Source organism: Diceros bicornis, chromosome 17, assembly GCF_020826845.1.
Source record: "Diceros bicornis minor isolate mBicDic1 chromosome 17, mDicBic1.mat.cur, whole genome shotgun sequence".
NCBI lineage: Eukaryota > Metazoa > Chordata > Mammalia > Perissodactyla > Rhinocerotidae > Diceros > Diceros bicornis.
This window is the reverse complement of record NC_080756.1, coordinates 7,282,103-7,295,468: the sequence shown is the minus strand read 5'-3', so window position 1 is coordinate 7,295,468 and position 13,366 is coordinate 7,282,103. Positions and strand designations below refer to the sequence as shown.

Below are 13,366 nucleotides of genomic sequence, written 5' to 3'. Positions count from 1 at the left end.
GCTCTCCTCTTGCTCAGACTCCTTGTTATCAAGGCCTTGCCTCTGAAACCTGCGTGTGAGTCTCCACATCAACACAGCGGCCTGAGAGAGCAGGCTGGGGCTGGATACACCAGACAGGAACTTTCTGCTGGACCCCCTCCATTCTGCTCTGCAGTAATTTGATCACGTAATTGGAAGACTATCCAGAGCAGATGGCTTCTTCCCCTCCCCCAGATCTCTGTTCACACTACAAAAGTCTTGAGCAAACAGCCACTTAAGGAATTGCTTTGAAACAACAAATAATCTCATTGTCACGTTCAAAATTCAAATCCAGCTATCCAAGAGATGAAATGCTCCAGTCTTAACTTCCCTGCTCCGAGGCCACCCTCCGTAGGCACACCTGCATGGGAGCTTCCCCATATAAAGCTGCAGGCCTGCTTATTAGCAGCGTGGTGGAATGGATCTTCTTTTATTTTTTGGCAAGGATAATAGTGGGCAGAGTACATCACAGCCCGGCGCTGCAGGAAAGCAAGGGAGCCCTGCCACGGGACAGACGGCCACGTCCTCAGTCTACTGGAAATAGGCATCTCCCACAGCCTCCTTCCCAGGACCTGACACCAGCAGGTCTCAGACTGACTCTCTGGTGGTTCGGAGGGATGGGTGGGACGGCAGTCATCAGAAGCTAAGTGTATCAGGAGTCAAAGGGAGCAAGCTTAGCTGTCACCAGGCTGGTCAGATTTGGCCTGATACACATCTCTGAGCCAGTGATTCTGAGCAGGCATGGGGACACGACAGGACTGAGGCCGAGAAGGGTCCTTACTGCCTGCTGCAGCCCCAACAGGTTCCAGGTCTGGTAGGAATTCTGGATTATCTCTGAAGGGCTCTGAAACCTCTGCTGGGAAGGAGGCTTGGGCTGCTGATGGGTATCAAGGACTCTTCAACACTGGGTTTTACAGAAGTTCCCTGGGAAGGAAGGAAGGGAACTAACACTTAACAGGGCAGGTCGGCTGTATGGGCCTTGGGTGAGCCAGACTTGGTTTGAATCCAAGCTCTGCATTTACAAGCTGTGTGATTTTAGCCAGTGATTTAACTTCTTGGGCCTCAGTTTCTTTATTGGTACAACAAGATTAATTGTAAATTTATCTCACACTGTTTTAATAAATGAAATGACATCTATAATGCACTTATCATGGTTGTCTCTGCACATGAAAGAAAATAATTACTTCCATCTAATGACTCCTGATTCCCATTACTTCCTGCACACCATGATAACTGCTTTGTGGACCCTCTTTTCACACCAACAACCCGATGGGCGGGACTGGCCACATGGTTTCTGGGGCCCAGTGCAAAATGAAAATATGGAGCCTCTGTTCAAAAACAAGCATTTTGAGATGGTGACAGCAGAGCATTAAACCAAGGGCAGGCCCTGGGTGACTGCATAAGTCACAAACCCATGAAGCCAGCTGTGCTTATGGGCTAGATACTATTCATTCCTTTGTTTTGGTCCACCCACGGACACTAAGGAACGGAGGCATAAACAGTCAATGAACAGCAGCGCCTGTTACATACCCTTTATCATCTCAGAACTTTGGGACTGTTATCAGCACGGAGTTTTTGTCTACACCCCACCCCCAAGCTGAACTAACACTGATTTAGGGGTTACCATGTACCGGGCACTGGATACACCTTATTTATTACCTCAACAATCCCACAAAGCAGGTGGCATAGACTCAGTTTATAAATGAGGAAACCAAGGCCCAGAGAGGTTAAGACACCTAGCCCAAGGTTATCAGCCAGGACTGGGCAGTTCTAGAGCCTGAGCTTAATATTATGCCCAAAAAACAGTACATATGCAACAAAAGCCTTGTGACCCTGTCGCTGCTGGACCGCGCAAAGTCTGAATCACAAATAGGTACCCGTGAGGACCCGGTTAACAAAAAATTACAGACTGGCACAGAGCTTAGCCACAAGGATGTTCCTGAAGTAGCTAAAAGAAATCATTTAATAATAGGAGTGATTAAATAAACTGGTATAAATCCACGCAAGAATTCTATCATTTACAGTGACGCTACAGAGAATATGTAGTGACACGGAGAGAGCTGATATGTTTGTAAAAAGCAGGTTATCACACAATGTGTGCCTGTGAGTGTGTGTGTGTGTGTGTGTGAGCTACGTGAGTTGTGTCACACGTACATAGATCTATAGATAAGACATATATGAATATGTAAATGAGTAGGCGTGTATATAAATACAGGCTTATATATTATTAACTTATATATTATTAACACTTATATATTATTAACAAGCAGGTTAGGATCCAAAGGCTGCTCCTAAGTACATCTCTTCACAAACCCAGTGACCAAGGGGGCAGATGTGCAGAGTTCCAGGCGCTTTGCCCCCTAACAGGAGCACCTGGGGGCCCTCGGATGGAGCTTTACCCAGGTAACCACAGGCCCTTTCTGCTGGCGTACGTTTGCCTGGGCAGTTAGGTGGACTCCTCTGCAGCTTGCTGTCTGCAGGGCCACCTCACCTCTCCCTCTGAGGGTGAGCAGGCTCAAAGGGCCTGAAACCCTGTGTGGCCTGTGACATCTGTAGCCCCTGCACATGCAGAGCCTTTAGGGGCTCAACAAACTGCTTGCTTTCTCCCATTGTAACAGTAGGCTACTATATTTCACCAATCCTAAGATGCCCTTTATTAGATGCACCAGTATCTTACTACCTCTGAGAAAGGAAGAAAAAATCTGCCAAGTAAACTATGTACAATGCTTTCTTACCACTTAAAATTTTTATTTTATTCTTTTTGAAAGAGCTCCTTTAGACTTAGACAAATTTTTACCTATCACTATTGTGCCTATTTAAGAAGGAATAGGGGCCAGCCCGGTGGCGTAGCAGTTAAGTTCATGTGTTGCGCTTCAGCGGCCCGTGGTTTGCTGGTTCAGATCCTGGGCGCAGACCTATGCACCGCTCATCAAGCCACGCTGTGGCAGCGGCCCACATAGAGCAACTAGAGGGATGTACAACTATGACATACAACTATCTACTGGGACTGTGGGGATAAAAAAGGAAAAAAGGAGGCAGATTGGCAACAGACGTTAGCTCAGGGTCAACCTACCTTAAAAAAAAAAAAAAAAGAATATATATTGGCTAAGGTTTTGCAAAACATTTTCACGTTTAGAATCCAACAGCTGGCATCACTTTTTGACTCTGAATCATTCATGTTCCTGATTTTCCACTCAACAGTGGCCTGTTTCATGGGGTCATTGGTGATGCAGCATTTCTTAAAGAACCCATAAGAGAGCTACAAGCCTCAGAGCCAGGGGTGTGAGGTGCTTAAGTCAGCTTTGCAATTGTGGGAATGCAGCTGAGCAAGTCTGATTCATACCTCCCTTCACCCCTGCCCACAAGTGGGATTCACAGAGGCTTCAAGTGGGCTTCATTTCTGTCTGCCGAGTTTTCTTCCAAGCCACCGGACGCCCACTCCTGTAGTCTGGTGCTGCCCTTGGATGCTTGTACACACCCAGGAGATGACATCCGTGTCACGCCTGCCACCTGGCTGACAGTAACAACCAATTGTAAAATAGCCCAACTTCAGATATGTCACAAGGTGAAAAAAAAAGTGCCTTAGCTCTGAGAAATACTGTAAACATCATCCCCCATTGATACAATGTCACATCCTTAGATTTCTGTTTTTATGGTTATTTTTCTTCCTCTCTTGCCAAATTTCACATGCTGTATGAGACATTTCTGTCACACTCATGCCCACCTTACAATGTGTGTGTATTCCATGTGTACCTATGACATATTTTTACTATTTCTTAAAATCACCATCTACCTCCTAATTGTAGGCTTCCTTCTTACCAGCACTTTCTATACTCACTACTGTTGTATTTGTCAGACCTGATGGAGTTACCGGTGTTAAAGGAAAACCAACTCAAGAACTAAGTACAAGTAGAGGAAAGAGGTGGCTGATTAATGAAAAATGAGATGCTAAAGGATAATGGGACACAGACTCGTTGGTCTTCAGAGGAAAACACAGTTCTGCTCATTAATGTATCTTTTTGTACAATACTCACGGCAAGTTTGTATATATGGTATGTCTTAGCTCGGGCTGTTATATCAAAAGACCACAGACTAGGGGGTTTAAACCACAAAAACTTATGTCTCACAGCTCTGGAGACTGGAAAAGTCCAAGATCAAGGTGCCAGCAGATTCACTGCCTGGTGAGGGCTCTCACCCTGGCTTGCAGACTGCTGCCTTCTTGCCTCCTCCATCTCACATAGCTTTTCCTCTGTGCCCTTGTGGACAGAGAAATCAAGCTCTCTGCTGTCTCTTCTTATTGGGACACTAATCCTATTGGATCAGGGCCTCACTCTTGTGACCTCATTTAACCCTAATTACTTCTGTAAAGGCCCTGTCTCCAAATTCAGCACATTGGGGGTTAGGGCTTCAACATGAATTTGTGGAGAAGAAACAAACATTCAGTCCATAACATGGTCTTATATGTGTGCATGTTTATATATGTTCATACACTCAAAGTCATCAAAATATTATAAATGTTATGGTTTTCTTTTTAACTTACACATATTTATTAATATTTCTACCACTGAACATGAATTACCTCTGTTTAAAAGAAATTCTAAAAATTATTTTTTTCAAGAACTCAGGTTTTTTTTTGGCTGAGGAAGATTCACCCTGAGCTAACATCTGTGCCAGTCTTCCTCTATTTTGTATGTGGGTTGCTGCCACAGCATGGCTGATGAGTGGTATAGGTCTGCATCCAGCATCTGAACCCACAAACCCAGGCTGCTGAAGTGGAGGGTGCTGAACCTAACCACCATGCCACTGGGCCAGCCCCTCCAGAACCCAGTTTTTAAACTGGGTTTTGGAAAATTGTTGAGAGGCACTTCACCGCCCCTTCTTATTCCAGTAATTTCAGGGAACGCTAAGGTCACTGGGAAGGACCAACCAGGACAGGCCAGGCTCCAGCACAGGGGACGCTGAAGCCCGCTGCTTCCCGCAGGTCAGCACAGAGACATTCTGTTCTCGGAAGCAGGGTGGCCCAACAGCTTGGGAATCCAGAAACTTCTTCCTAGGGCCTGCCCAGCCTTCACGTGACATGACTGGCTAGTGTTACTTTATTAGTGCTGGCCGACCCTGCTGGAAGCATTGCTCAAGTCAGCATTCTGGGATCTTGAGCCTCGAAAGTGATTTTACTTCAAATTCAATGTGAGCAACATACCCAAAGTTTAAAGTCTGTAAGATGAGGGAGCAAGAATTTGTTAGGTTCCTTTCAGCAATAGAACCCAATGATTTCTGACATCAAACTTGTAAGATGTATGGACAATCTGGGCATGTTTTACTCTACTGCTCATAGCTGGGCAGCTCATAAATGTGTACACATGACTAGCGCCCCTCCCCGAGGCACGTTTCCCAAGGATGCTGGCCTGTAGAACATGTGGACCTTAATGGGATCAAAATCCAGGACGAGAGCAAGACTCACTAAGATCCCACGTCCACCTGCAAAACAAAAACCGTGGACACTCTCCTAAACATTCCTTATTTATCTAGTATGCTGGGTATACTTTAGATTTTTCTCTCGAACGATGTTATTTGTATATATGTATATTAGAAACATCTGCATGGTGATGCAAGTAATACTAGCTACACTTTAATATGTTCATTATTTTTAAAACCTTAGCTATACTCTAGTGCCCAGCGTAGCACATAACACAGAGAAGGCTCTAAATCAGTATTCACTGGAAGAATAAATAGAGAACATACTGACTTGCTTCACACAATTACATTTTGGTGGTTATTTCAACTTTACAAAACAATACAACATAGCTTTCAATCTTTTGAAAAAGTTAAAACTAAGATCCATGGCACATGAAAACAATCTTGGACACATGTTACCACATTTTGGATTTGGTTAACTTTTCATAACGCGATAGAGGCCTTCCCGTAAAAGCACATGTGTGTGGGTACAGTTACATCATTTAAAACCCTACGATATTTCACAGTCCTAAGAATATCTAAATAATGTTATGTCTTTTCTCCACTTAGTAAGCATGAGGACTAGGAACCTAGAAACATATTTTATACTAAAATCCAATTTAAAGTGTGCTGGCCTGCCCCACGTAAAAAAAAAAAACAAAAACCTCTTTTTGTACCTCCATTTTTATCCTAAATTCTGAGGCTTTCCCTCAAGGAAGCATAACAGAATCCCCCTAACTGAGGGAGAGGATGGAGGTACACCTGGAGTTCACGTGTGTGCCCCAAGTGGCACCGGGGGGGAAAAAGCTTCGTAACCACTAACCCTGGCAAAACCAAAGGCAGGTCGCCAAGAGTCTTATAAGGGCTCTGGAGAGCGCAGGTTTGCTAAAAAGAGGGTAGGACATACTCTTGTCACTTAGTGTCCGGGCAGCTAATGAGAACAAACTTCCAGACATGGTTACATCTGGCCAGGAACAAGAAAAGACATCTTCTCTAGGGAAAGGATGCCAGAGTATCTTGCTGTACCGAGAAGTGGTGGGACACCAGGGATGGGGTAGGAAGGTCAGACTTCTTCTGGCTGCTCTCCTTTCTAGTCCTGGGCAGAAACTAGCTTCAAGGGAGGGGGGCGGAGATGACCACTGCACTGCGAAGAAACACAACCATCCCATCCCAGTGGGAGCCTCTGAGTTGCAGAGGGGTTGAGCCGTAACAAGAGGGACAGGGCTGAAGAAGAGAGACCTTCTAGAACCTTCCAGGAAGCCGCTCGCTAGAGCAAAGAGCCTGAACCCAGGTCTGTCTCGCGCCAGAGCACATGGACCTGAGCTCCACCCTCCTGGACTAGGGGGAGCTCTGAGCACCTTGGCAAGGCAGGGAGAACAGGAGTAGGAGCGGGAACCCAGATCCCAGGCAGTGACATGTGTGTAACTATTACAGAGGAGACCGAGCGCCAGGCTTCCTGCAGATGCTGAGACGATGGTCCCGAGGTTACTCAAAATTGCCTGCTGGGGAACATAAAATGCTTCCTCTTTTCAATAAAATTTCCTTCTATTGCCTTGTGGTCAGCTTGTAAGTGAGACGTGCCAGCCAGTGAGAGGACTGTCCCAGGTTTCAAGGTATCCAGCCAAAGGAATTCATGCAACCGACACATAGCTCTGGCATGTGCCAGGTACCAGGGGCTAGGGATTCAAAGAATAAAAAGGAAGCCCCTCCGCTCAGAGCTCACGCACTGGCGGGGGAGACTGAGGCAGGCTTCTGGATGGAAATGGAGACATCCCCAGGGGCTAAGGGACAGAGAGGGTGGTGCTCACTGGGTGGGGCCAGAGAGAATTGGAAAAGGGCCTTAGAGCTGGTCAGGCAAGGGCTCTGGGGCGAGTGCAGCCAGAGCAGAGGCAAGGACATGGGGAACAGCTTGGTGTGTGGGGGCTTTGGAGCTGCTCTCAGGAGGGAACAGCATGGGGCAGAGGTGGCAGGAGTGTGGCTTTCTGGTGAAACTGTCACCAGGTTCATGTGGGGCACCAAGGAGGACCCCTCCTGCAAAGGGTAACGTACAGTTTAAGTGAAAGTACTTTTTTTCAAAAAACTTTTCAATGAAGTATACTGTACATGAGGTCAAGTGCCCGTACCACATGTGTACAGATTGATGAAGTTTCACAAACTCAACACATGTATCTGGCATCCAGATCAAGAAACAGGATATTACCAGCCCCCTGGGGTCAGGACCCCATCCAATCACTGCTGCTTGCCCCCAAGAGAAGCACTCCCCCAACTTCCAGACTGGTTTCACCTCTTTCTGTACTTTCCATGGAATCCTATAGGCTGCTGTCTTTGCTGGACGGAGAATCTTCATGAAATTCTCCATGTTGTGTGTAGTTATGACCTGTCCATTCTCGGTGCTGCACAGCATTCCATCCTGTGTCTACACCATGATTTCTTTAACCCTTCTACTCGCCATGGGCATTCGGATAGTTTCTAGTCTGGGCTATTACAAACAGTGCTGCTGTGCACATCCTAGTCTCTTGGTGAATATCTGTGCACACTTCGGTTAGGTGCATACCCAGGCGTGGAATTGCTGGGCCAAACCTTTTTTCAAAGTAGTTGTTTCAATTTCCACTCCCATCAGCAGAATATGGAAAGTAAAAATACTCGTGGGTTAAATGAGAGGGCAGATTCCACAACAGGAAATATTTTGTCAAGTTCTCTAACTAGAAAGCTTTTATATGAATTAATTTTGAAAATGTTCAGACCTCTCAGTATTTGAAAGGAAGTTATCAAAATGAGGATTTTCGGTGTTTAACACAAATCTTAAAAAAAAAAGTAATCTCTTTCTTGCCCTTTGGGGGAAAAAAACCTCATCAGATTATATGAGAGGAGGGTGGGAAGCCTTACATTTCAGATGATTTATCATGATAGAAAGTCGAAGGTCACGAATGAAATAAATTAATAACGTCAGCCCAGCCGCTGGTGACGGCTAACGGTCACCCTGACGGTCAGATGAGACGCTCTGCCAGAGCCAAGGCTGGCTGCCTGATTTACAGCGCAGTACTAGATGATTTGGGTTTGGGTTAAAAAAAAAAAAAGGAAGGAAAAATGTGAAATGGCTGAGATCTAAATATGTATGGGTTGGAGTCCTTCATAAAGAATTCTCTCACTCTTCATTTGTCCTTAAAAATCTCAAAGTAATAAGAACCAAGCTTGTATATATAAGCTATTACAGAGTTGAATATTGATCAAATTCTGTCTGGTTTACGTGGATGTCAAGAAAGGTTCAAATTCCATGTGGTACTGCACTGATCAACCAGAGAGGAGTAGCATGCCCCTAAAATGACTTTAAAATTGTAAAATTTACATCTTATGATAAGGAGCCACATGGAAGCTGGTATGCAAATGGATATATTAAACGAAATTGCCTAAATCTGTCAACTCTACAACAGTGTAATGTATAGAATAAGGGGTAAAAAGTATTCATTTAAATAAAACATATAAGGTTTCCATATTCATATGCCTAGCGCTTTTTCTTCCCAATTAAAAATCTGGGGAAAGGCATTCATTTGAAGAGAGAACAACTTATATCAGCAAAAAGGATATGCCTGTGTATCTTCAATCTCTTTGCATATGCAAATGGAATTTAGAAATTTATACAAGGCCACAGAAGTAGTCCCGATGGCAGGATGGCCATATATATATATATATATATAGTTAGATTTGAAAATGAAGAGATTTTATTTTGTCTCCAATCTAGGCACTGTTGTAAGCACACTCATTACAAATATTAACTCATTAATCCTCATACCAATCCCGTGAGGGTCCTGTAATGACCCAGTTTCACAGATGAAGCAATTGAAGCACAGAATGCATTTTATAGACAGTTACGTTTCTGCCCTAATAAACTTCAGTGGACCCTATCCACCTCTCTCAAAGCACATTTAGCTTTAATATATTTAAAGGATGCATGACATTATCCTGCTTCTTTACATTAAGATTAATTCTTAAGGGACTCTGTGGACAGATAGCTCTGGCTTTATGTGCCCACCTTTTTATTCAGCATGTTGGGGGGGATTTAGAGACTCCAAAGATTATATGTGTAGCAATTGTGTAGAAAGATTGACTTTTAAAAAAAGAAAATTTAGGGATACATTCTTATGATGTATGTACATTCTCATTTTCTTAGCTCTGCATAGTAGGTTTAGAATGCCTCAACATCAAGTCTCTGAGTCCTCCCAACCTGGAATAAACAAAACATCCATTTACAGTCATTTTCAAAATCAAGGCTCTGGAAGGGGTGGGGTTCAATTATAAGGACTAATGTCTTTAGAGTCTTCCCTGAAGCCAGGCAGTGCTCCTAGGGCAGCCAAATATAAGCTCCGCCTCTGAAACCCCGGGCTGTGCCAGGTTCATGCTCTAAAATTCTCCCCGCTTCTTGGTGACACCTGTGTGATCAATGGAACCTATAGCAAATGTGAAAAACGTCAACCACTTTAGCCTGTCATTTTTTTATTAGAAAGTTTGAAACTCATACACAGTTTTACGAGAGGGGGTTAGCAGGGGGAAGGGGTGGGATTGGAACAGATTTTTCCACAACTCAGCCATCAAGCAAAGCAGAGTGGTAAACTTGCCCCCGAGTGACTAAACCCGGGCTCCTGGGCTTACCAACCTGCTCTCAAGGGTAAGTGTGAAGTCAAGGTGGTAGGTCAGTCATTTTTACTCACTAGCACACTTGACTCTCTCGATTACAGCCTCCTGTCTTAAAAGTCGGTTCTGTCTTAAGGAATATTTTTCAGCAGATCACTCTTGAGCGTGAAAAGTCCCAGAGAGCTAAGAGGCACAGTGCTGTCCACTTGAAACCTTTCCAAGCCCAGCACCAGGGAAACGGCAGACAAACAGAACCAGACTCGGTGTAGAAGGCTGGGGGCAGCTCCAAGGACTTCTAGAGAAATCACTTCAGATAAGGCTGCACTCGTGTGCATCAAATGTGTGTTTGAAACCTACTTTCCTCTCTTCTGTACACTGCTCTTGATGAAAACCAGCTGCAGACCTGGATTATTGGCAAGGACAGAAGGACATTATTTGAAGGTTCGATGAAACCAGCACATCTTAATGTAATCAAACCAGAGTTTATAAATATGTCCAGGGAGAACAGAGGGAAAGCCATCACTCTCACATCTCAGGGCTACTGAGGCCCCCCCGGAGGGAGATCCGTTTCTGGCTGTCACCTGAAGCAAAGATGGGTGATTTCCTGGAGGCCACAGCATCTGAGCCGTAAACTCTGCCGAGAAACGCCCAGACACCAGACCTCCTTCCCTCCTATCTGAGCCTTGACTCCATGAAAACATTCTGTCTAACCTGGTGGACCCCCTTAAATATTTTATTTCAGTCACCTTGGAAACATTAAAAAAGAGAAAAAAAAAATACAACCCAGCAGTGGAGGAGCAAAGCTGATTACTGACTGCAGGGTCAAGAGCTCTCCCGGGCTGCAGGGGCAGCGGTGCACGGCCCCCGATCCTTCCTCCATCACACACCTGCCACATTCCCTGTGAATACAGCAAACCCTCAAGCTTGCGTGATTAATCACCCTGCCCGAGAAGCCAGGAAACAAAGTTCACAGCACCTGGAGAGCTGCACGGAGGGCCCTGCGAGGTCAGCACACAAGACCAGACAAAATTACCGTGCCTGCCACATCCCTCGTCTCATAATCTGCTTCCAGTTCTATAATCCCCGGACGTCCGGGCTATGCATACCAAGAACATTCCTCTTCGACGTGGATCAAAACGGTTCACGTACAAAGGGCTCCGAGCCCTCTCCACCCCCAGAAAAATCATTAACCATTTCTACACGTCAAACAGCCCTGGACTGCACACACCCGCTCAACGCAACTCTCTAGGGACCTAGAAGCTTTAATGATGCTATCATAAACATTTCTTCACACATCATAAAAACAAAATTTGATTTGACCTGAGAATAAGGAATACATTGTTAACTTTCCAACGATGTACTAACTCATTTAGATCATGCAATGGATACTACAACTATCATTGCACTAAACTGTTTCACAACTACCTCAAGGGAACTGATGTTTCAAAAAAATCAATTGGTAGGATTAGACGCACTTAAAATTATAAGACATACACTGTATTTTATACTACCATGGGATTATTTTTCACTTTGATTTCAGAGCATACAATGAATATCTCAAGAGAAATATTCCTACCCATTTCCCTCAGGAGAAAAGGAGATTCAGAGACACGCTGTGAGGGACTGGAGGTCACCCAGCTCACGCCTGGGCTGGGCTAAGAGAAGTCCACATCATACTTCTGTTGTCCTCTCTTAATTGATACTATTTTCAAGATTTTACACTATAAACCTGGTCCTTTTACACTCCTGTTTTCTGGAGAGAAAAGTTTCAGTTATAAAGTAGAGAAACCTATATGATTTAGGAGTAAGGATTAAAAAGAACGGGGACAGTTCTCACCTTTTAGAGATTCAGATATGCATGTGTGTGAACACATCTTCATTGTGTGTCGCATCTCATCAACTGTGAGTGACATCAACCTTAATTGTCATATGCTATCAAACCTTTTAGAGATTCAGATATTAGGCTCAGTTCTGTGGGCTAATAGTGTCCACACAGTTCAAGAGTGACACCAAAATATACATTAATCTTAGGAACATTAAGAGTGATTCTTAAATAAACACAAGGAAAAAATATTACTGTGGTTTGCAGGCCAGTAGGATTTGAAGTGGCAAGACTGATTCAGCAAACGATAATCAAATAAGTGCTACGCTACAAAAGAATTCCTCATCTATTATTTTATTTAATCCTTACACCGGCCTTCCAACGTTTTCTGTGCCCATTACCGATGATGGAGCTGGGATCCGCAAAGGGCCTGAAGGATCCTAAAAATCGCAGACACGGTTACATGACAATGCTGAAATCTGGGGCCACATGCATCTTATTCCAACCATCCCAGAATATACCACCAATATTCAGGAATCTGAAAAATGTCAGCATTTCCATCCCTCCTTAAAAGTTAACGTTTTGAACTCTTTGTACAATTCTTGTAACATGAAAATGTGAAATGATTTCAAAATATAAAAAGTTAACCTGCTATTACCCATTGCCTCCAGCGGGAAAACAGGAAAGAGTTTTCACTGAGGGGCAGGAGGTGATGGAGACGAGGCATGGGAGGCAAGGGCCCAGTGTCTGCTGTGACAGGTGTAGGGGGAAGGTGGAGAGGAGAGCACTGTGTGATCCAGACGTCAATACGAATGTTGGTTCATTCAGTCAACAAATCCCAATTCAGCATCTCCTCTGTGCTGGGTACCAGTAATATGAGGTGACAAGGGCAAGAGGCCTGCCCTCCAGGACTCAGTCTGGAAGGGGAGAGAGAGACTGGAACAAGCAATTTAACACCATACGCTGAGAGCCATGCTGCAGGCTTCTACACGGTGCTGTGCCAGCACTGGGGACTGACCCCCTGGGAGGGTTAGGGGATACTTCCTGGAGGAAGTGACAATTGCGTTGGGGTCTTAAAGGATGAGGAGCTTTCCTGGCAAAGAAGAGGGGAAGGGCCATCCAGGCAGAGCACATTTCCAAAGGCATGGAGGTTGGAGAGATCACGGTGCGTCTTGGAAGATAGTTCTCTGTGGCTGCAGCCTGGGACGCATGGTGGCGGTGGTGGGGGAGACAGCGAGATGACGCTGGAGAGGTGGGCGGGGACCACGATTCCGGGTCTGCCAAGTGTGGCCCGCTTCTGTACATGGTGGGCAGCCAAAGGTTTTTATACAGGGGAGTGACAAGCTCCGTGATAAGATCACTTGGTGGCTTTGCGGAAGATGGACTGGAGAAAGCCAGACAGGTGGCAGGGAGGCCAGCTATTAGGAACTCTACATGGAAGGA

The 13,366-nt window shown here is 44.9% G+C and overlaps 1 protein-coding gene across 2 annotated transcripts in view; it reads right to left on the bottom strand.

Moving 5' to 3' along the window:
* The window catches only part of PPM1H (protein phosphatase, Mg2+/Mn2+ dependent 1H), a 237,362-nt gene that overhangs the window by 64,921 nt on the left and 159,075 nt on the right, over positions 1–13,366 (bottom strand). The gene's annotated exons all lie outside the window — the stretch shown is intronic.